Below are 22,411 nucleotides of genomic sequence, written 5' to 3'. Positions count from 1 at the left end.
AAACTCCCCCTGCGCCCAACTCTCTCCAATCTTCCGCACGCACACACATTGCTCTGCCCATTGCCGTTGATGCCACCGCGCGTGCGTCTGACTCGCCACAGCACTCCGGAATCCAAGATGGCCGCCGAGGATCTTGAGTGGGAGAGATCCAAAATCTCCAACCAAGACACCAACACGCTGAAGAGGCTTGGCCTCATGAAGAAAGAAGGCGCCATCCGCTTCCCTAGCGAAGAAAGCTACCCCAATCCTCCAATGGAGTACCGGGTTAGTTTTGTTGATCATCTAATCCGCGGCCTTTCGACCCCAATCCATGATTTTCTCCGCGGCCTTCTCTTTGTTTATGGGATTCAACTGCATCAGTTGACCCCCAACTCAATCCTTCATATTTCTATTTTCATTACGCTTTGCGAATGTTTCCTCGGAATCCCTCCCAATTGGGCTCTGTGGAAACGCATTTTCTGCCTCCGCCGCAATGGCTCCCACAACGCCACTTATAACATAGGTGGCGTTGTTATCTGTGTTCGTACTGATGTCGACTATTTCGACGTCAAGTTTCCCGACTCTGTCCAAGGATGGCGCAAAAAGTGGCTCTACATTCACGAAGAAAGTGCCAACTCCATTGAGCACAACATAATCCCCTTCGACGGAAGTGCCAAAATCCAGCGCCGCCGCTCCTGGGATGCCGAGGCTTCTGAGGAAGAGAAAAAGGCGACAGAGGCACTCATGTCTCGTATTCATCAGCTTCAAAACACTCGAGGCAAGGAGCTGTCTGGTGTTCAAATCACTGCCTACTTCCTTAAGATTAGAGTGCAGCCTCTCCAGGCTCGCAAAAATCCCCTTTGGACGTACTCTGGTAAAAATGACGCCAACAGAATCTCTGATGATCTTTCCACCAAGGACTTCGAGAAGTTGCTTCGAAGACTTTCTCGTCTGGGCAAAGACCCAATTCCTTCCCCAAGTCGCGTGGAACCGTACAGCTCCACCAATCCACTCCCCGAGGTATTTTGTCTTCTCGAGTTTTTACCTTATTCCGCACTTTCTCTGCATCTCATTGTAGTGTCATCTTTTTAATTTTCCCTTTGTTACTATTTTTACAGAACCATCCTACTATGACTTCCCTTCCTCCTCTTCCTGAGGGTGGAGAAGTCGAAGAAATGGCCATCGTTGCCGAAGATACTCTAGGCTCTTCTGTTCCTGAAAGTGGAGTCGCGGGTTCTCACAAATCTGCGGCTTCTCATGAAAAAGAAGTTGAGTCTGAAGCCAGTGAGTCGACGCAATCCCTTCCTCCTGCTGTTTCTCCAAGGAACAAAAGGAAAAGGACTGATGCTGAAGATTCTGGCACTTCTAAGGCTGAAAAAGCTGGTCCTTCTAATCCGAAGGCATCTTACGATCCTTATGTTGAATCCCTCATCAGCTCGTAAGTCATCCATCTCGCTATATTTTTGTACTCGAAATATTTATCTTGTCGTGCTTTTTATACTGCCGATTTTTTGATCAACAGTGATGAGGAGGAAGAAGTACCAGTTACTGACGTGGCTCCTCGAACAAGCACGTCACGTACTGTACTTGCCTCAGACACGCTAGTTGAAGGAGAAGAAACGTCGCCTCCTCAACAAGACGTCGTCACCACTACTCCGCCATCAAGCCCCCGTGCCCCTTCACCAAAAAGGGCAAGGGTTGAAAAGATTGTTGATCCTGCCCCTCAGTTGGGCAGTTCGTCGACTCTGCTCTTAGATGATGTAAGTCTGTCGACATCTATATTTTCCTTATTTTATTTTTTCACACCTTTTCTCTTTTTCATGCCGATGTTTTTCTTACTGTGTTCACGTTTGAACAGCCTATGATCAAGGATCTTCTCCGCATCGGTTCCCAATTTATTGGGTACCGTGAATATGCTAATAGAGCCGAAGGTAACGACTTTCATACTTGTTGTTTTTCCTTGATTTGTCACTCCTGTTGCTTGCCGCGATTTTTGATCTTTCTTCTCTCTTTTTTCATATCTCGACAGAGAAACTTGCAGAGGCCAACGAACGCGCCGACGCACTTGCTCAAAAACTTGAGCAAAGTGAGGCGGCTCGCAAAAAAGCCGAACTCGCTGCTAGCAAAGCCAAGGTCGAAGCTGATGAAGCTAAGGCGAAAGCTGCTGGTGTCGAGGAACTGCAGAAGAAACTTGAGGATGCGACAGCTGCCTTCGATGAGCACAAAGCTGCACAAGCTTCTCGTGAAGAAGGAATCCTCAAGCGTCTGAAGTCGCAAAGTCGACGTACTCTGAGTAATATTATCAATCTCTTTTATTTTATTGCACTTCCTGTTTCTTGGTTGTTGACTGATGTCTTGTCTCGTGTGGCAGCCCAAACAAACCAGGATTTTGATCTGGATAATCCCGTCAAGGATCCTCTCCTTGACGCACTTTCTCTTCTGGAGTTTCACGGGCGCGAAATTCGTGAAGGCGTGGTGAATGCTAGTGCAGGATTGTCGGCGTTGTTCCCTTACTTCTTCCCGAAGAAAGAAGAACCCGCAACTTTCCTTAACCTCGCCAAGATGTTCAATACTTCGGAAGACCTTGGACTGAAGGTGCGCCAAGAAAATATGAAGGTCGCCGTTGAGAACACTGTCGCGTTGGTTGCTGACAGTCGACAGACTATCGACTGGATGAAAGTTGGCGACACCGAGCAGATAGAACAATCACGGTGGAGGTCGCTAATTAAGGCAGCCAAGCCCAACACAAAGAAGATCTTGGCCTATCTCGGGATTAAGCCAGCGTCGACTCCTAGCTCGTCAAGGCCGGAGGTCTAGTTGCATGCCTCTGTTTTTTCTTTCTATTTCTTTTGCTCCTGTCGCCAAAGTAGTCATTTGGCGACACGTACTTCCTTAGCTCCACTGTAATGCCCTTGTAATTATTCCAAGAAATTAATGAAAACTTCTATCTTTGCTGGTTGTTTGATGTTGTCTTGTTTAAATTTCAGTTGATATTTGACAACTATACTCCATCTTCCGCTCCTTCCAATGTTTCGCCTTCTTCTTCCCACGCGAGGAGAGCTTTTGCTGATACCGCTCCTGGCGACGATACCTTGTCGCAAGAACTGGATGAACTTCGACAACAACTTCAGTATTCGAAGAAGCAAACACTTGTGATGATGGAGCAATCTCGTAAGTCATCTGAAGCCGAAAAAATTGCTCTTCAGCAAGCTCACGAGGCCGTGGCTGCTAAAGAAATTGCTGCTTCCGAAGCTGAAAAGGCGACTACTCGAGAAAATTTCATGCTCGAATTAATGAATGAAGCTAGTGCAGATATGTCGGGTATGCCTGTTTCATCCTCTGATATCTTTCGTCTTCATGCTGTTGTCTTTTTTTAAAGGTTTCCACTTCTTTGTTTTGATAGGTGCCTTTACTGATGCTGCTGCCGAGGAAGAGAGGGTAAATGCTAGGACAACCCTCCTTGTTAATCTTTCCCTGGACCATGGTTCTTTGTTTTGGGCTACCCCAGAAAGGACCCGCCAAATTGTCAGATTTCAAGATCGCGCCTCTCAAACTCGCGATTTCCTTGACTTCTGTACCAAGACCTTGTCCATGGTTTACAACTCCATGTTTCCTCGGAACGTCCAGCCAAAAACTCTTCCTGACTTGATGGAAAGGTTCAGGGATGCTCGCAGTATCCATGATTTTGTCAGAGCTCAATTGGTAGGTGGCGCCAGATTTGCTCTTATCATGCTCCAGATCTGCCACTCGAAACTTGACCTTACCCAGGTTGTCGAGAAGGTTCACCAAAAGGTAAAACGTCGGAGAGTTGGTATTGACAGGATTAACACGAAGGTTACGCCTATAGCCGAAGAGATGATTGAGGACCTGCTTCGGATGGATGCCGACTTTTTTGCCGATGGTCATTATGCCGATTTTCTTGGTGCTGCTCCTGAAGAAAACAGAGTTACTCTTGATGACATATTGAATCAAGATTAGTTATTTTCTTCTTGTAGATATTTTTTCTTTGTAATCCATGACTATATTGTAAAGCAATCATTATATTTCTCTGTTTGTCTAGCCCCCGAGTGTTTCGGTGTATATTTGCGAGGTTTTGAACCAAGGCATTTATATATTTATGGCGGATATGAGCCCCCGAGCTTTTTATTGAGTACTATTTTGTATTTTTATTGTCTCACGAGGTATTTGAATACCAAGGCAAGGCTTTTCTTTTGTCGATGAGCTATATTTCGTCGGAGCAAAGACTTTGATCATGTCGATAAAGAAGAAAAGTTATATTGTCACTATCTTTATTATATTGCAGCACCGCGAGCCCGCCTCATTAAAAACCTTCTCCGGCCCCACTCGGTGCCCCGAAAAAGGAAAAGAGTGCGTCTGAAAACTCGCGGGCGTTTCAGTACATTGAAGTTTTACAAAGACTATATTTCGACTCTAGGCGTAGAACCGCCTAAGTTGCGCCACGTTCCAGGGGTTTGGCTCCTCCACCCCTGTCTTCTTGTCCTTTATCCTGTATGCTCCTCCTCCGATTACTTCCGTGACAATGTAAGGGCCAAGCCATGGTGACTCGAGTTTTTCATGACTCTTTTGCGTGAGCCGAAGAACTAGGTCTCCCACCTGAAAAGATCTTGGCCACAATCGTCGACTATGGTAATTTTTCAAATCCTGCTGATATTTGGTTACCCGAGATAATACTTCATCTCGAGCTTCATCGAGTGCGTCGACGTCATCTTCTAGCGCTTTTCTCGACGTTTCTTCATCATATTCGGCGACACGTGGAGAGTTGTGCTCTATCTCGATTGGTAGTACTGCCTCTGCTCCATGAACCAGGAAAAACGGAGTTTCCTGCGTTGCTGTGTTTGGTGTTGTTCGGATGCTCCACAACACGCTTGGTAGTTCTTCTGGCCAGGTGTGTCGAGCTTTTTCCAGTGGTCCTAACAAGCGCTTCTTGATGCCATTGCAGATGATGCCATTGGCTTTCTCGACTTGCCCATTGGTTTGAGGATGTGCGACTGACGCAAAGTTCAGCTTGATACCCACCTCTTCGCAATAATCTTTGAATTCATGGGATGTGAAGTTACTGCCATTGTCTGTGACGATGCTGTGGGGCACTCCAAATCTGAAGACGAGGCCTTTTACGAATTTTACTGCGGATGCTCCATCTGGTGAATTTATCGGCTTTGCTTCTATCCACTTTGTAAACTTATCGACAGCTACGAGCATGTACTCCTTTCCTCCCGGCCAGGATTTGTGCAACTTACCCACCATATCAAGTCCCCATTGAGCAAAGGGCCATGACAATGGTATTGGTGCTAGCTCTGCTGCTGGAGAGTGAGGTTTTGCGGCAAACCTTTGACAGGCGTCGCAAGTTCTTACTATGTCCTTTGCGTCCTCGATTGCTGTCAACCAGTAGAATCCTGCCCGAAAAACTTTGGCTGCGATAGCTCGACTACTTGCGTGGTGGCCACATATTCCTTCGTGTACGTCCTTCAGAATTATTCTTCCTTCTTCGGGTGTGACACACCTTTGCAAGACGCCTGAAATACTTCGCTTATACAATTCTCCCTTGACCACCGTAAAAGCTTTGGAGCGTCGAATTACTCGCCTTGCCTCAACTGGATCATCAGGTATTTCTTTCCTCATGATGTATGATATGTACGGCTGCATCCACGGTATCTGTATCACCATGACCAAGTCCTGATCTTCTTCTTCGTCCTCTTGCTTTTCCTTGGCAGCCCCCGAGGGTTTCTTCTCCTTCTTTTTTGACTTTGTCGACTTAGTGGATCTTTCTGTTATCTCTTCCCAGAATACACCTGGCGGTACTGCAAGACATTGCGACCCGATGTTTGCAAGAACGTCGGCTTCATCGTTGCTCAATCTACTAACATGGTTTACTTCGCATCCATCGAACAACTTCTCGAGCTCGTTGTACACCTCCTTGTATGCCATCATGCTATCATTGATTGCGTCACATTGGTTCATAACTTGCTGTGCCACCAACTGTGAATCGCCAAAGATTTTCAGTCGAGTTGCTCCGCAGGCTTTCGCCATCTTCATCCCGTGTATGAGAGCCTCATCTTCTGCTTCATTGTTAGATGCGTTAGGGAACGTCATCCGAAGGATGTACTTCAATTTGACGCCTTCAGGTGATATGAGTACTACTCCTGCGCCAGCTCCTTCTAGTCTCTTGGACCCATCAAAGTTCATGGTCCAAGTTCTCGATAAATCTGGAGGTCCTGTATTTTGCAACTCCATCCATTCTGCGATGAAGTCTGGCAGTATTTGCGACTTTATTGCTTTTCTTTTTTCATACGTGATGTCCCGAGGGGAAAGTTCTATTCCCCAAAGGGAGACACGACCCGTAGCTTCTGGGTTATTCAGTATATTTGACAAGGGAGCTTCATTGACCACTATGATCGGGTGTGCCGAAAAATAGTGTCGTAGTTTACGTGCTGTCGTGAACACTCCATATGCTAGCTTTTGGTACTGAGGGTACCTTTGTTTTGAGGGTGACAAGACTTCGCTCACGAAGTATACTGGCCGCTGTACTCCATGGATTTTCCCTTCTTCTTCTCTTTCGACAACTAATACCGTGCTAACCACTTGGGGCGTGGCTGCAATGTACAGCAGGAGAGGTTCCTTTTCCTTTGGAGCCACCAGGATTGGTGGTGTCGAGATTTTTCGCTTCAAATCCTCGAAAGCTCTGTCGGCCTCTTCGTTCCACTGGAATTTATCTCCTTGTTTTATCAGCGCATAAAATGGTAACGCTTTTTCTCCTAACCTGGCGACGAACCTGCTCAAAGCTGCGACTCGCCAGATTAGTCGTATTTCTTTCAACTTCGTTGGCTTTCTCATTGTTACTATGGCTTGTATTTTGTCGGGATTTGCTTCAATCCCTCTTGCTGAGACTAGAAACCCCAGAAGTTCCCCTGCTGGTACGCCAAAAGAACACTTTGTCGGGTTCAGTTTGAGGCAGAATTTGTCGAGGTTGTCAAAAGTTTCTTTGAGATCCTCGATCAGCGTTGTCCCCTTTTTTGATGTTATGACGACATCATCGATGTATACTTGCACGTTTTTCCCGATCTGTGTTGCTAAACACTTCTGCATCATCCTCTGATATGTTGCTCCCGCATTTTTTAGACCAAAGGGCATTGTCTTGTAGCAAAACACGCCGTAAGGTGTAATAAACGCTGTCTTGGCTTCATCATCTTCTTTTAATCTGATCTGGTTATAACCAGAGTATGCATCCAAAAAGGAAAGACGTTCACAACCTGCCGTGGAGTCGATAATTTGATCGATCCTTGGGAGGGGAAAGTGATCCTTAGGACAATGTTTATTGAGACACGTAAAGTCGACGCACATGCGAAGGACTGTCGTGTTTTTCTTCGGCACCATCACTGGGTTAGCTACCCATGTGGCTTCTGTAGATATTTCTCTGATAAAATCAGCCTCTTCGAGTCGATTTATTTCTGAAAGCATGGCTTTGCGGTTTGGTTCCGAAAAACGCCGCAAAGGTTGTCTGATTGGTTTCGCTGTTGGATCCAAATTTAGGTGGTGCTCGGCAAGTTCCCTGGGTACTCCTGGCATGTCAGCTGGACACCATGCAAAGATTTTCCAGTTCTCACGGAGGAACTTGACGAGCGCGCTTTCCTATGCGATATCCATGTCGTTCGCGATAGATGTCGTCTTTTTTGGATCTGTCGGGTGAATCTGCACCTCCTTGGAATTTTTCTCTGTGTTGAAAGTTGATTCTTTATTTGGCCTTCCAACGTCTGGCAGTACGTCGTAATCAGTCATACTTTTTGACGCCAAGTACTCAGCTTGCATCCCAAAAGTTTCTGACAACCGGTGGAAATCCTTATCGCACTTATCGGCTAAGGCAAAACTTCCTTTGACTGTGATTGGTCCCTTTGGTCCAGGCAACCTCCACAACAAGTATGTATAGTGCGGTACTGCCATAAATCTAGCATATGCTGGTCGTCCCAACAGAGCGTGATATTGCGACGGGAAATCCACGACTTCAAACTCAAGCCTCTCGATTCTGTAATTTTCTCGGGTCCCAAACTGAACGTCGAGATTGATCTTTCCCAATGGATAACTTGGTTTCTCTGGTGTGATGCCGTGGAACCTTGTGTCTGTTGGTTTCAAGTTTGCTAAGGATATGTTCATCTTCCTCAATGTATCTGCATACATGAGGTTCAAGCTGCTGCCGCCGTCTATGAACACTCGAGAGACATCAAATCCTGCGATAACTGCTGCGTAATAAGTGCTGACTGCCCTGGTCGAGGAACTTGCTGCGGATGATCTGCTATTGTGAAGCCGATATCTTGTCCTGACCAATTAAGGTACTCAACTGTTGGTGGAGGCATTTTCTCTGCCATAAACACCTGTCGTGAGATTACTTTCTGAGCTCTATTGGACGGCCGTCCCTTCTGAATCATCGACACTGCTCCGTTGGAATTAGGATCAACATAGGGTGGTGGTGCAGGTGCTGCCGCTATTCTTAGCTGGTGTCGATTGTCCTCTGTAATCGCGGGAGGTGGCGGTAGATGAACTTCGCTCCTAGGCTCCCGAGGGTTTCTCTGTGCTGCTCGAGCGTGAGCATTTTCTGCGTATCTGAACATTGCCTGAAAATTTCGACAGTCTTTCTGCAGGTGCCCGGACTGTCTTTTCCCGTTGCTGTCAAGGAAGAAATGCATCTGGCACGGTCCGTTCAGCATTTCCTCGGGGGACACGAAAGGTCTTGGAAACCTCGGCCCACTATTTTGCCTGTTGCGTGAATCATCCCTGTTATCACCTCGCTGTTCATTGCTTCTCTGGTAATCATCTCTGTTGCCTCCTCCTGTATTTGTCCGAAAACCTGCCGAAATTTGTTCTGGAGCGTCGTAGTTCTGGTACGTCCGAGGAAATCTTCGCCTCGGTTGATAATTTCGACCACGGTCCTCCTCTGGCGACCTGTGTCGTTTGTTGTGGACAGCGTCTTCTCCATCTGCCCATTTATTTGCTATCTCCATTAACGCGGATATTGTCTTTGGATTGGTCCTTCCCAAATCCTCGACAAAGTCTCCACGCCTGACTCCTGCGACAAACGCATCTATTGCTCTCTCGTCAGATATGTTTTCTGCCGAGTTTTTGATGATATTCCACCTCTGGATGTATTTTCTCATTGGCTCATCTGGCTTTTGTCGACATGCTCTCAACTCCTCTAACGACGCGGGTTTTTTGCACGTGGATCTGAAGTTCTTGACGAACACGTCCTCGAAACTTTCCCAGCTATCAATGGATCCTGGAGCGAGTTTCTTTATCCACGATCGTGCTGCTCCACTCAAGTGCACCTGGATGCTTTGCATGGCTGTTGCCCTAGTTCCTCCTGTCAACTTCACCGTCTCCAGATAGTCGACTAGCCAATCCTCTGGATCTTGAAGGCCGTCGAACTTCTTGAAATTATCGGGTAACTTGAATCCTGAGGGGACTCGAGTTTTTCGGACTCTTCTCGTGAAGCATGGTAAGCCACACATATCTTCGTCATTAAGTTCTGGGGATTGCCGATGATCCCTTCTGCTCTGCCGCGCTCTGTCGACTCTTGCTTGTGCTGCTGTGTCTCTTGCTCCACTTGGCCCTTCAGGTGCTGCCGCTGTTGCTGCTGCAGGTCGTGGACTATTTTGCCTCGCCGCTCCTTCGGGAGGTGTTGATATAAATGCTGTCCCCATAGCTCCAACTCCTGCTATCGCCATATTGTATAGTGTTTCCCTTGGATCACCTGGAGGTGGTTTAGATGCGAGGATATAAGCTTGTGTCGCCATATACCCAGCTTCTGGTGTCTTAGGGATAATGTTTCCTCTTGTGTCTATTGACATAAAAGACATGTCGAGGTTTTGAACCAAGTGCTCTCTTTCTGCTTCGGGTATGTGTTGTAACCTTGATCTTCCTCTGTTTCGAGCCTCCCTGTGGCTATCACCCGAAGTTCTAGATTGTCGACTTAGATCTGCCCTTCTCCTGCTAGATGCAGAGGCTGCTTCCTTTCTCCTGTCCAACTCAGCTGTCCTTTTTTCTAATTCCCTGGCAGCTCGCGCGAGCCTATATTGATATGCTTGCAGCTCTTCTGGTGTGGCCGTAGTAGCCATTGGTTCTGTGCCGTTCATAGCTCTCGCGGCTCTGTCCCACGCTGCCTGTGAAAGTTGAACTCTATCACGCGGCTCTGGCCCGACGTACTTGTTGCCCAGGCCTTGCCGCAGATTGGAGGGATCGACGTATGGATTTCCCAAACTGTCGAAAGCCTCAGATGTTTCCTCCTGATTTTCAATGGCGTAAATCTGATGATACTTTGTACTCAGATCTATGTTGGGTTTGGTGACATCATCGTTGAGGTTGATGAAGACCTTGCCCACTGTGAGAGATTTGTCGATGAAGTCATAACTGTCGACATCGCTTGAGCCATCGCTTATATACGAGTCCGCAGATGACTCAAACGACATGTCGTTGAAGATCTTGGCGAGTTTCTCTCTTGCTCTGATGCTGACGTAGCGTGTCGCCGAGGTTTCTTCTTCGCCTGACTCGGTTGACGATGCATAGCTTGAAAAATCGGAATCGACCACCGATGATCCCGACGAAATCGGAATCTCGACACGGTACGATCCTTCCTTCTCGACGCGAAAGTGGAAACTTCCGAACGTCATCTCCATGGGCTCCGCCAGATACGCATATGCATCCAAACGGGAGGGTGGGTGAGGAACAAAATCGACAAGACCAGTAGCGATCTGTTTACCTCGATCCATTGTGTTGCTTGCGGTTGATGATGTCGAAGATCTTGAGCGTGCCATCGAGATCAGATCCTTACGCCTCTAATTCCCACAGACGGCGCCAATTGACAAGGGATTAACTTGTCAATGCCTATGGATTGTAGGCTAGGGTTTAGTTAGAAGTAGAGGGCAAGTAGATCTCGAAGGTTTCAGCCGAAAAGTACTCGACGATTGTGAAAACTAAGGTTCGCAGACAATGATTCGATTCCTTCTTCGTCCCTCGACTCCCCCTTTATATAGGAGGTGGAGCCGAGGGATTCGTGCTATACAAGTTTACAGAGTCCGGGACGGTTTCTAACTCATCCCGCCAGATTACAAACAACACTTCCTATTACAACTCTATCTTTCCTTAGTAAATCTTGGGCTCCCGAATCTTCTTATTCTTCGGGTATTGGGCCTCCAGTAAACCCCGGGTACCATCTTCGGCAGGCCCATTTGGGATGCCCATGTCAACCATTTACTAAGGAGTCACCTTTTTTAACTCTAAAACTTCAATCTCTAAACCACCTTGGTCCTTCGGTCGGCATATAATTAATGTTCCATCTAGATAACCAATATTTTTATACTCCACGGTGAGCGTGGCGCTCCTGTTCCGAGAGGCCTCTCTGGCCGGAGCCAACGAGCTGCGCGAGATATGTCACTAGGACGAGCGACCGATCGTATATATAGCAGGAAAAATACATTTGTGCCAACTTAATGTCGGCAAGGCGAATTGCGTAGACACTTCAACTGAAAGTACTCTACACTGGTGGAAAAAGGGGCTTTGGTCGCGGTTGGCAACTGCCATTAGTCGCGGTGGCGCAACCGCGACCAAAGTAGCGCGACTAAAGGCCCCCTTACGAACCGCGACTAAAGGCCCGTCCACGTGGGCCGCAGGCGAGCGCCAGGGCGGAGGACCTTTAGTCGCGGTTCTTCTGGCCAACCGCGACTAAAGGCCTCCGCAGGGTTTAGGGTTTAGCCCCCCCTCCCCCTAAATCTGGTTTCTTTTTAATTTGTATTATTTTATTTCTTTTGGGTTTTAATTTTGAAGGAGTTTCACATATTCTACGGTACTACATACATATATGCATATGAATGTACAATTTCAAACAAATTTGAAATTAGAACCAAAAAGAATTCAAGAGGAATATACAATATATATTCAACATCGGATGACCATATACAATATATATTCAATATCGGATGACCATATACAATTTTGAACAAGTTAGTTACAAGTTCTGGTGCATATAAAGTTCTACGTCATCGTAATAGTGTTCTCCTCTAGGATCGATGACTTCCCTCGCCAACCATCCAGCTAGTTCCTCTTGAAGTGGTCGGAAGCGAGCTTCTGGACTAAGCGTCTTCCGGAGGTTATTCCTCAGGATGTTGTTCTCACACTTCTGGTCCCGCTCATTGCAGTATCTCCGGATCCTCTCACAAACATAGTATCCACATAGATTGGTCCCCGGTGGCTGAATATCCCCAGTCGTCCGCACTGCCATTTTAAAATGTAGCTCCTTTTTGAATTCACCGACCTTGGTATCTACGAACCGTCTCCAAACCCTACGAGGCAAAGAAAATTAAATAAACAAGAGAGTTATTAATTAGTTACTTGATATTAGGAAATGATGAACGAAATAGGCCGATCGATATAGAGCGCAAATGAATGAAAATAATTACTTTTGCATCATTTTTCTCATGTCGGCCCAAAGCGCCGGATCCATATTCAGAGAGTCGTGGACGAGAACTGAGGAGGTCTGAACTTGAATTACCATAAGAATCCAGTGGAACCTGCGGACACGATACATGCACGATCATGCATAACTCATCGATTAGCCACATACCATGCATGGAGTAAACAAAAGAGAATGTGCTCAAGACAGAAACACTCACCCAAAATGGTAAGGAAATAGAATATCACTTTTCTGTTGCTGTTTTCTAATAAACCGCCACAGTCATCCTCCACGTCGGCGGGGTGGTGTTCTAACACATATGAAATAACGATGTGTGTGTCATTGAACCCAACATCAGGGATGTTCGTTTTTCGCATGTCCCGCTTCTTCAGTCTGCATAAGAGCGGACACCCCCAGATAGTTACGACAATAGATATATATATATATATATATATATATATATATATATATATATATATATATATATATATATATAGTGCAGGCAATGAACGAGATGGGGTAGAAATTAATAAATCACTTACGTAACGTAACTGATGATAGATTTGTCGAGGTCGCGCAGATTGAACAGCTGGAACAATTCACTCAGATGAATTTGTACCCAGTAATGTTTGAAGTGATGCTCATATCTAACTTCCGCATAGATATATTCTTTGGCGTTTTTATGTTTTATGTAACCCTTGTACCAATTTAGCAGACCTTTCATTTGTCGAGGTAGATCCTCTTCCTGCGCAGGCTCGACGAGAGGGCCATTCTTCACATATGTAAATACTACGTCCTTCATTGGCGCCTCATCAAGGCCTAGCAGTGCACGAAGAGTGATACCTAAGTCGGCCGCTTGTTCTCTGGCACTCGTTACGCTCAATCCACAAGCTGCCGCAGCTGCTATGATATCGGGGGCATCCGGATCGGCGGCTTGCACTATGAGCGGGGCGATCGATTGTTTACTTTGTTCCCCGAGCTGGGCAACTTCTTTCCCCCTTTCTAATTTTGTCTCGGCCTCGTCCTCCAAGGCTTTCTTCTCCGCCAACTCTTGGTTCCTCTTGAACGCGAGTGCTTGCCTACGAAGTTCACGTAAATAGTCGTCAGGCAGATTCTTCGCGGCTTGGGACGGTGTGTTCAAAAATGACTTAGCCCACTTCTTTTGATCATCAGAAAATACTGGCTTGGGCTCGGGCTCTCTTTTCTTCTTGCAGGCCGCCTTCCATTTCTCTAAATCAGCAGCCACGGCCGCTGCATTTTTCTCGACACTAAGTTCCCAAGGCCTCGGGATGAGAGGCTTCAGTGATGGCTCTGGTATCTTTGTTTTCTTAGGTACATAAGGGTCCGGGTTAATAACCCAGGACTGCTTCTGCTTCTTCGCCGGAGGTGGATTGGGGGGCGGTACCGGTGTCTGATCACCCGCCGGACGAGGACTGGGGGGCGGCGTCGGCTGACGTGAATGAGGTGTATTAGGTGAAGCACCACCACCACCACCGCCACCGCCACCGTCACCGTCACCGTCACCGCCACCGCCACCGCCACCGTCACCGCCACCGCCACCACCACCACCGTACGGGGGTGGACTTGTTGGCGCCTCGCCTGGAAACTTGATAAATTTCTTCTGCCATAGAATGAACTGGCGCTTGACATCTCCAAGTCTTTTCACCCCTTCAGGTGTAGCAATGTCAATGTCCAGGTCCTCAAACCCTTGGACTATCTCCTCCACCGTGACACGAGCATAGCCATCTTGAATGGGGTTGTTGTGGTGGAGTGCTCCAGGTGGTAAAGCACTGCCGATGGCTACCTTCATGGACATGTTCCCGATAGGATAATACAGATGACATGCTTTCATCTCCTTTATATCGTCCACGGGGTAGCGAGGAGGCTCCGGTGCAGTAATTTCGACCACCAGAGGCTCCGGTGCAGTAATTTCGATCGTCGGTGCACCAGCCGGTGAGGCCTCCGTGGAAGCCACGCTGCTTCTTCTCCGCTGCTGGCTTCCGAGATCCATTGGATGATCTTCAGCATGCTGCGCCCGAGCTGCATCTCTTTCGGCGACTAGTACACTCACGGTTTTCTTCATCACATCCATTTCCGTTACCAACTTCGCCACAACATCTGCATCCCGATCCATCTTTCTCTTACGGCTTCTGTAACCGTACGGGTCATCGTTCTGGGGGAACCCTACTTTCCACGGAATGGGCCCCATGCCTCGTATACGTCCTCCGTGTTCAGGATTCCCGAGGGCTTTTGTCAGGGCGTCGTTCTCTCTGTTGAACTTGATCCTCCCCTCTTGAGCTTCCCTCATTGCCTCAATAAGCTTTTGGGTGGGTGTAATTATTTTGCCCTGATAAACACACTCCCGGCTCTCCGGGTTCTCCGATCTCGCTTGCCCCTACCGACAGATTTTGGGCCTTGGGTCCCCTCCCTCCGTGCACTGGACGGATTCCTCGCGCCCTCAGCTCGTTCTCCATCTTCTCCCACTTAGGCTGCCAAAAGCGATACCCTCCTGGCCCCATGATATGATTGTACTCCTTCTTGGCCGCATTCTCCTTATTTTTTTTCGATATTTCAAGGAACTGCTCCGATTTCTTTTGCTTCACAAATTCTGGCCAATCATGTTGCAGTTTCTCATATTGTCCTGTGAAATCCGGAGTCTTGCCCGGCTTGACAAAGTCATGGGCTAGATTTTGCTTGTATTTCCGGAATGCGTTGGCCATCCTAGAAAGAGCGAACTGTTTGACTAGCTTGCACCTCTCCTTGTTTTCCTGAATCTTGTTACCCGCCTCATCGTATCTGCGGTATTCCGGAGGTAGAACGAAATGTTCCATAAGCTTCTTGAAGCAATCTTTTTGTTCTCTTATCGACAAAAGTGAAACCAAGACGTGCCTTCTTTGGCTCATTCCACTCGGACGGTGATCGAGACGTTGTCTCTAACAACGGCTCCGCATTGGCTGACAAACTTGGTGGCGTTCTTGCTGGGCTCCAGCGGCCTGCCGGTTTGTTCATCGACAACATCGATGGTGCATGTTTCGTTTGGTTTCATCGTCTTGGTTGCGCCACGCTTTGACGACGTACTCGATTTTTTCGACGATCCGGCCGAGGGCTAAAATAAGAAAGAGAGTCGCGCGTTAGTACACACACATTTATTCAAATCAGTTAGTTTGTATCACCAGACGCTCAATATGTATATATATATACCTCGGCGCCGGAGGTGGTTGCTACTTCCAATTGAAGATCGTCGTTTATCGACGTTTCTTCGGCATCATCTGCTTGCTGACGGCGCCCTTCATCTTCACCCTCAAGGTTCAGATAAGAAGAGATATCATCTTCTTCTTCTCCGGTCGGCACATATGGAATATCGCCTTTTATGATGCCGAACATATGGTCTTCAGCGTCCGGATCATAGTTGTCCAGAATCGGATCAGCTCTATCGTCCGCCATATGTCAGTCCTGAAAACATGTAGTCAAAACAAATTAATTGTGTATATGCCAGCATTATCACATCTCTTCTACATATAAAGAGAGAGGGCGACGAGGGAGGCGAGAGGGGGGACGCGTGTATTAGATGTGTATATGCGGACGATCGACCTCGCCTCGCATGCAAGTGACCGCGTGACCGAGAGAACGGTGGTGGTGGCGAAAGGGGACGCAGTGACCGCGTGACCGAGAGACCGGTGGCGGTGGCGAAAGGGGACGCAGATGACCGCGTGACCGAGAGACCGGTGTGGCGGTGACCGAGAGGGCGGTGGCGGTGCCGAGGACACATAACCCTCGCCGCCCCCTCTCGATCCCAAATAAAATGTTAAGTTAAAATTTTGATCATTAAGTCTAAATTTTGTTAAGTTAAAATTTTGATCATTAAGTCTAAATTTTGTTAAGTAAAATTTTTCTTAAGTTAAAATTTGGATCATTAAGTCTAAATTTTGTTAAGTAAAATTTTGATCATTAAGTCTAAATTTTGTTAAGTAAAATTTTAGTTACATTAAGTCTAAATTTTGTTAAGTAAAATTTTAGTTACATTAAGTCTAAATTTTAGTAAAATTTTAGTTACATTATACTATTACATGTGTAAATTTTTGTTAAATTTTGTTACATATTACATATTTGTTACATATTACACGCGAGGCCGGCGCGTGCGCGGTGAGAGAGAGAGGGCCGGCCGGCGGCGCGCGGGAAGGGGAGAGGAGGAGGGCGGCAAGGAGCACGGACGGTGAGAGAGAGACCGGCACGGTGGCGGTGGCGAAAGGGGGGCGGCGGTGGCGGTGGCGCCGCCCCGTCGCTGCGAACAAAAAAAAAGCCCGCACATATACGGAGGGCGGCGAGGGGCGGCGCATCGCCGCCTCGCTGCCCCCTCTCCGTATACGCGCGGGGTGCATGTCCAGTTTTACTTTTTTTAACTTTTAACTTTTTTGTCAAGTTTTACTTTTTTGTCAAGTTTTACTTTTTTTCTTAATTATCAAGTTTTATATACGTTTTTGTTAATTATCAAATTTTACTTTTTTTTTGTTAATTATCAAATTTTACCGTTTTCTAAAACTAATTAACTAGTTAAAATTAAAAAAAAACTAAAAACTAAAAAAAAAAGGCGGCCGGCGCCCACGTATCTCTCGTCAGCGAGAGAGGCGCGTGCGCGCGCGGCAACACAGGCGCGCCGCGCCGGCGGCGAGCGAGCGAGCTAGGCGGCGGCGGCGGCGCCGTGGGCGAGAGGGAGGAGTGGGCCGGGGGCGCACGTTGTCGGCGGGGCGGGCGTGGCACGTCGGCGGCGGTTTCTTTCGGATCGAGCAGCGACGCGCGCGGGAAAGAAGAGAAGGAGGCGGCGGCCGACGGCGCGGCGACGCACGACGAGTTCGGCGGGCGGCGGTGTCGGCGGTCGGCGGTCGGCGGTCGGCGAGGGCGCGTCTGGGCAGCCTGACGGCGTCTGGGCGTCGTCTTCGTCGGCGAGATTGCGCGCGTTCTGTTCGGCGGAGGAAGAAGATGAGCGGGCCGTTCGCGCCGCGACCTTTTATAGGGAGGACCCTTTAGTCGCGGTTGGGGACGCGACCCGCGACTAAAGGGTACCCTTTAGTGGCGGTTTGGCCGAACAACCGCGACTAAAGGGTTTTTTCGCCGGGTTTTTCGTTCCCGCGCTGAAGGACCCTTTAGTCGCGGTTTGCGAGGCCAACCGCGACTAAAGGTCCTTTTTCAAATTACTTTTCTTTTTCAATTCAGAAAATAAAACTAATTCATTTCAGAATCATAAAATACAAATAATATATCAAAAAATTCAGAAAAATAAAACTAATTCAATTCAAATTCTTAAAAATACAAATAATATATCAAAAAAATCAGAAAAATAAAACTAATTCAATTCAAATTCTTAAAAATACAAATAATATATCAAAAAAATCAGAAAAATAAAACTAATTCAATTCAATATGTTAAAAATACATATAATATATCAAAAAATTCATAAAAATAAAACTAATTCAATTCAAAATGTTTAAAATACATATAATATATCAAAAAATTCATAAAAATAAAACTAATTCAATTCAAAATCTTAAAAATACAAATAATATATCAAAAAATTCATAAAAATAAAACTAATTCAATTCAAAATCTTAAAAATACAAATAATATATCAAAAAATTCAGAAAAATAAAACTAATTCAATTCAAAAATTTAAAAATACAAATTATCAAAAATTCATAAAAATAAAACTAATTCAATTCAAAAGTTCGTTGGCCCCCTCTTCCCGCCTCTTTCCGCCGACCCCCTCTTCCCTCCTCGTCTTCCCGCCATTTCTTCCCTGTCTTCCCGCCTCTTTCTTCCCGCCAATTGTTTCCCGCCAATTTCTTCCTGCCTCTTTCTTCCCGCCAATTTTTTCCCGCCAATTTCTTCCCGCCACTTTCTCCCCGCCTCTTTCTTCCCGCCTCCTGTCTTCCCGCTCCCATTTTTCCCGCCATTTGTCACTACATATAGGTAGCCCGGCTTGGCCAGCATCACATCTCTACAATCTCTCATCACTCTCTCATGGCTTCCACCGCACCCACTCTAACCTACCAGCAGGTGGAGGAGCTTTGCGCCTCGAACTACCCTTGCCCTCCGGCTACCGCGTCCTCGCCGGCCGGAGCCTAAGCGCCGGCGGCGTGCCGGTCCCTCCCGTCCCTCGTGTACCGCGCGCCGGCGGCCATCACGAACCACTACTACCTCGACCTCACGCCGGAGCAGCGGATGAATCCCCGCCGGCATCCCGATAACCAGCATACTTGGGACGCCTTCTTCATCAATCGGCGTGAGAGGGCGCTCGCCGTGTATGAGGAGGACGGTCCGCCTCCCGGAAACTTCCACGAGGCCGGCCGTCGGCTATGGTGGTACGGCCGGACTCTGCAGAGCGTCATGGACTACATCACAGCCGGCGATCTCCCCCGCCTGCGCTACCCTCAGTTCGAGTCACGAGCGCCGCCCGACGACAGCGACGACAGCAGCGATGACGACGCCGGCAACTTAGAAGGCGACGACTACCAGTACAACGGCGGCGGCTATGAAGACTACGAGTATGCATATTATACGCCTAGGCAGGAGTATGACTAAATCACTCCAAATTTCATGTATGCAGGAGTATGACTTAGTCACTCCAAATTTCCTATATGCAGGAGTATGACTTAGTCACTCCAAATTTCATGTATGCAGGAGTATGACTTAGTCACTCCAAATTTCATGTATCATCGGTGCTATCTCGAGTCAATTGAATCATTCGAAAATGGACACCAAACACATCACGGGTAATATAATTCACATGATTCATTCAACAAAGTTTGGTACAATAAATTATTACACATCATTTCTTCCCTTGTGTCCCTGCTTGCTTACGATTGTGCCGTATCCATGGAGCATCCTCATCATTTAACTTAATGCTTGGGTCGGTGTTCACTTTGAAGGGCGGAATTTCAGCAAACATATTATAATCTTCTGACATGTCTGTCTTGTCCTCCACTCCCACGATGTTTCTTTTCCCTGAAAGAACAATGTGGCGCGTTGGATCATCGCATGATGTACTGATCGTTTTCTTATCTTTCCGTTTCCTCGGTTTGCTACTCATGTCCTTCACATAGAAAACCTGAGCGACATCTTTCGCTAGGACGAATGGTTCGTCAAGGTAACCAAGATTGTTGAAATCCACCATTGTCATTCCGTATTGCTGGTCCACCTTTACCCCACCTCCTGTTAGCTTGAACCATTTGCACCGGAACAAAGGGACCCTAAAGGAGGGTCCATAGTCAAGTTCCCATATCTCCTCTATGTAACCATAATATGTGACCTTTTGCCCATTCTCGGTTGCTGCATCAAAGAGGACACCACTGTTTTGGTTGGTGCTCTTTTTATCTTGGGCGATCGTGTAAAATGTATTCCCATTTATCTCGTACCCTTGGAAAGTCGTTATAGTCGAAGATGGTGTCTTGGCCAACATGTACAGCTGATCTACAACCTTATTGTCACTCATTAAATGTTTTCTCAACCAACTGCCGAAAGTCTCCATGTGGGCCTTCCTAATCCAGGATTCGGGCTTCCCGGGGTTGTCCGAGCGTAAAATATTCTTGTGGTTCTCAAAGTCCGGAGCCACCAAGCTGGAATTGGTCAGAACGGTGTGGTGTGCTTCAGTCAGAGAATGGCCGTCCATACATATCATTGATTTCCTTCCGATCGTGCCTTTTCCACTTAGTCTCCCCTCGTGCCGCGATTGAGGAAGACCAATCGGCTTAAGGTCAGGAACAAAGTCCACACAAAACTCAATTGCCTCCTCATTTCCATAGCCCTTGGCGATGCTTCCTTCTGGCCTAGCACGGTTACGAACATATTTCTTTAATACTCCCATGAACCTCTCGAAGGGGAACATATTGTGTAGAAATACAGGACCGAGAATGGAAATCTCATCGACTAGGTGAACCAGGAGGTGCGTCATAATATTGAAGAAGGATGGCGGGAACACCAACTCGAAATCGACAAGACATTGGATCACATCGTTCGTAACCGTGGTAGAACTTCTGGATTGATTACCTTCGAGAGATTGCATTGAGGAATGCACATAGCTTCACAATGGCTACTCGAACATTTTCCGGCAGAGCCCCTCAAAGCAATCGGAAGCAATTGCGTCATAATCACGTGGCAGTCGTGAGACTTCAGGTTTTGGAACTTTTTCTCCGCCATGTTTATTATTCCCTTTATATTGGACGAGAATCCTGACGGGACCTTCATACTGCTCAGGCATTCAAAAAAGATGACCTTCTCTTCTTTGGTCAGAGCGTAGCTGGCACGACCTTGAAACCATTCCGGATGCCGGTCATCAGGGTCTTTCAAACTTTGCTGGTCCTGCCGTGCTTCCTTTGTATCATTTGACTTCCCATACATGCCCAAGAAGCTTAGGATGTTCACGCAAATATTCTTCGTAACGTGCATCACGTCGATTGCAGAGCGGACTTCTAGGACTTTCCAATATTCTAGCTCCCGTAATATAGATTTCTTCTTCCACATGGCTACGTGCCCGTCAGCTCCTTCGGAACGATTGTCCGCCAGACCCTTTCCAAAGATGACTTTCAAACCCTTGACCATATCAAATACCTCAGCACCAAGTGTGTTCCGCAGCTTCGGCCGGTGATCTGCCTTGCCGTTGTAATGCTTGCCTTTCTTTCTTCGGATGACCTTTCGGAAGAAATCGACGATGCCCAAGGTACACGTTCTTCTTACAATTTGGCAAATGTACACTTTCAGTCTCATGTAAGCAGTGCGTGCATGCATTGTATCCCTTATTTGACAGTCCCGAAAGGTTACTAAGAGCAGGCCAATCGTTGATGGTTACGAAAAGCAACGCTCGTAGGTCAAATTCCTCTTCTTTGTGCTCATCCCACACACGGACACCAGGTCTGCCCCACAGCTGTAAAAGTTCATCAACTAATGGCCTTAGGTACACATCGATGTCGTTGCCGGGTTGCTTCGGACCTTGGATGAGCACCGGCATCATAATGAACTTCCGCTTCATGCACAACCAAGGAGGAAGGTTGTAGATGCATAGAGTCACGGGCCGTGTACTATGGCTGGAGCTCTGCTCGCCAAAAGGATTCATGCCATCCGTACTTAGACCAAATCTTATGTTCCTTGCGTCACCTGCAAAATCTTTGAACTCTCTGTCGATCTTTCTCCATTGCGTTCCATCTCGCGGGGTGTCTCAACTCCCCGTCCGACTTACGGTCCTCTTTGTGCCATCGCAACAACTTGGCATGCTCTTTGTTCCCGAACAGACGTTTCAACCGTGGTATTATAGGAGCATACCACATCACCTTGGCGGGAACCCTCTTCCTGGGTTTCTGGCCCTCAACATCGTCACCAGGGTCATCGCCTCTGATCTTATAACGCAATGCAAGGCATACCGGGCATTCATTCAAATTCTCGTATTCACCGCGGTAGAGGATGCACGTTGATGCATGCATGTATCTTCATAACCTCTAAACCTAGAGGGCAGACAACCTTCTTTGCTTCGTACGTAGTGGCGGGCAACTCGTTATTCTTTGGAAACATATTCTTCAACATTTTCAGCAAGTTTTCAAATGCCGAGTCAGCTACACCTGCCTGTGCCTTCCATCTCAGCAAATCCAGTGTGCAGCCCAGCTTTTTCAGACCATCATCGCATCCGGGGTACAGCGCCTTCCTGTGATCCTCTAACATGCGATCCAAATTCTCCCTCTCTTTTTCAGTTTCGCAGCGTCTCCGTGCATCAGCAATGGTCCGACCAAGATCATCAACGGGATCATCACGTGCCTCTTCTTCACCTTCCCCTTCACCTTCCCCTTCACCTTCAGCATCCTCCATGAAAGTATCACCGAAATGAGCAAGATAGCTTTCATCGATGAAATCATCCCCTTCTTCATCTTCTTCCATTATAACCCCTCTTTCTCCATGCTTGGTCCAACAATTATAGCTTGGCATGAAACCGTGCCGAAGCAG

This window comes from Lolium perenne, chromosome 3, assembly GCF_019359855.2.
Source record: "Lolium perenne isolate Kyuss_39 chromosome 3, Kyuss_2.0, whole genome shotgun sequence".
NCBI lineage: Eukaryota > Viridiplantae > Streptophyta > Magnoliopsida > Poales > Poaceae > Lolium > Lolium perenne.
The sequence above is the reverse complement of the archived record's forward strand: the minus strand, read 5'-3'. Positions refer to the sequence as shown.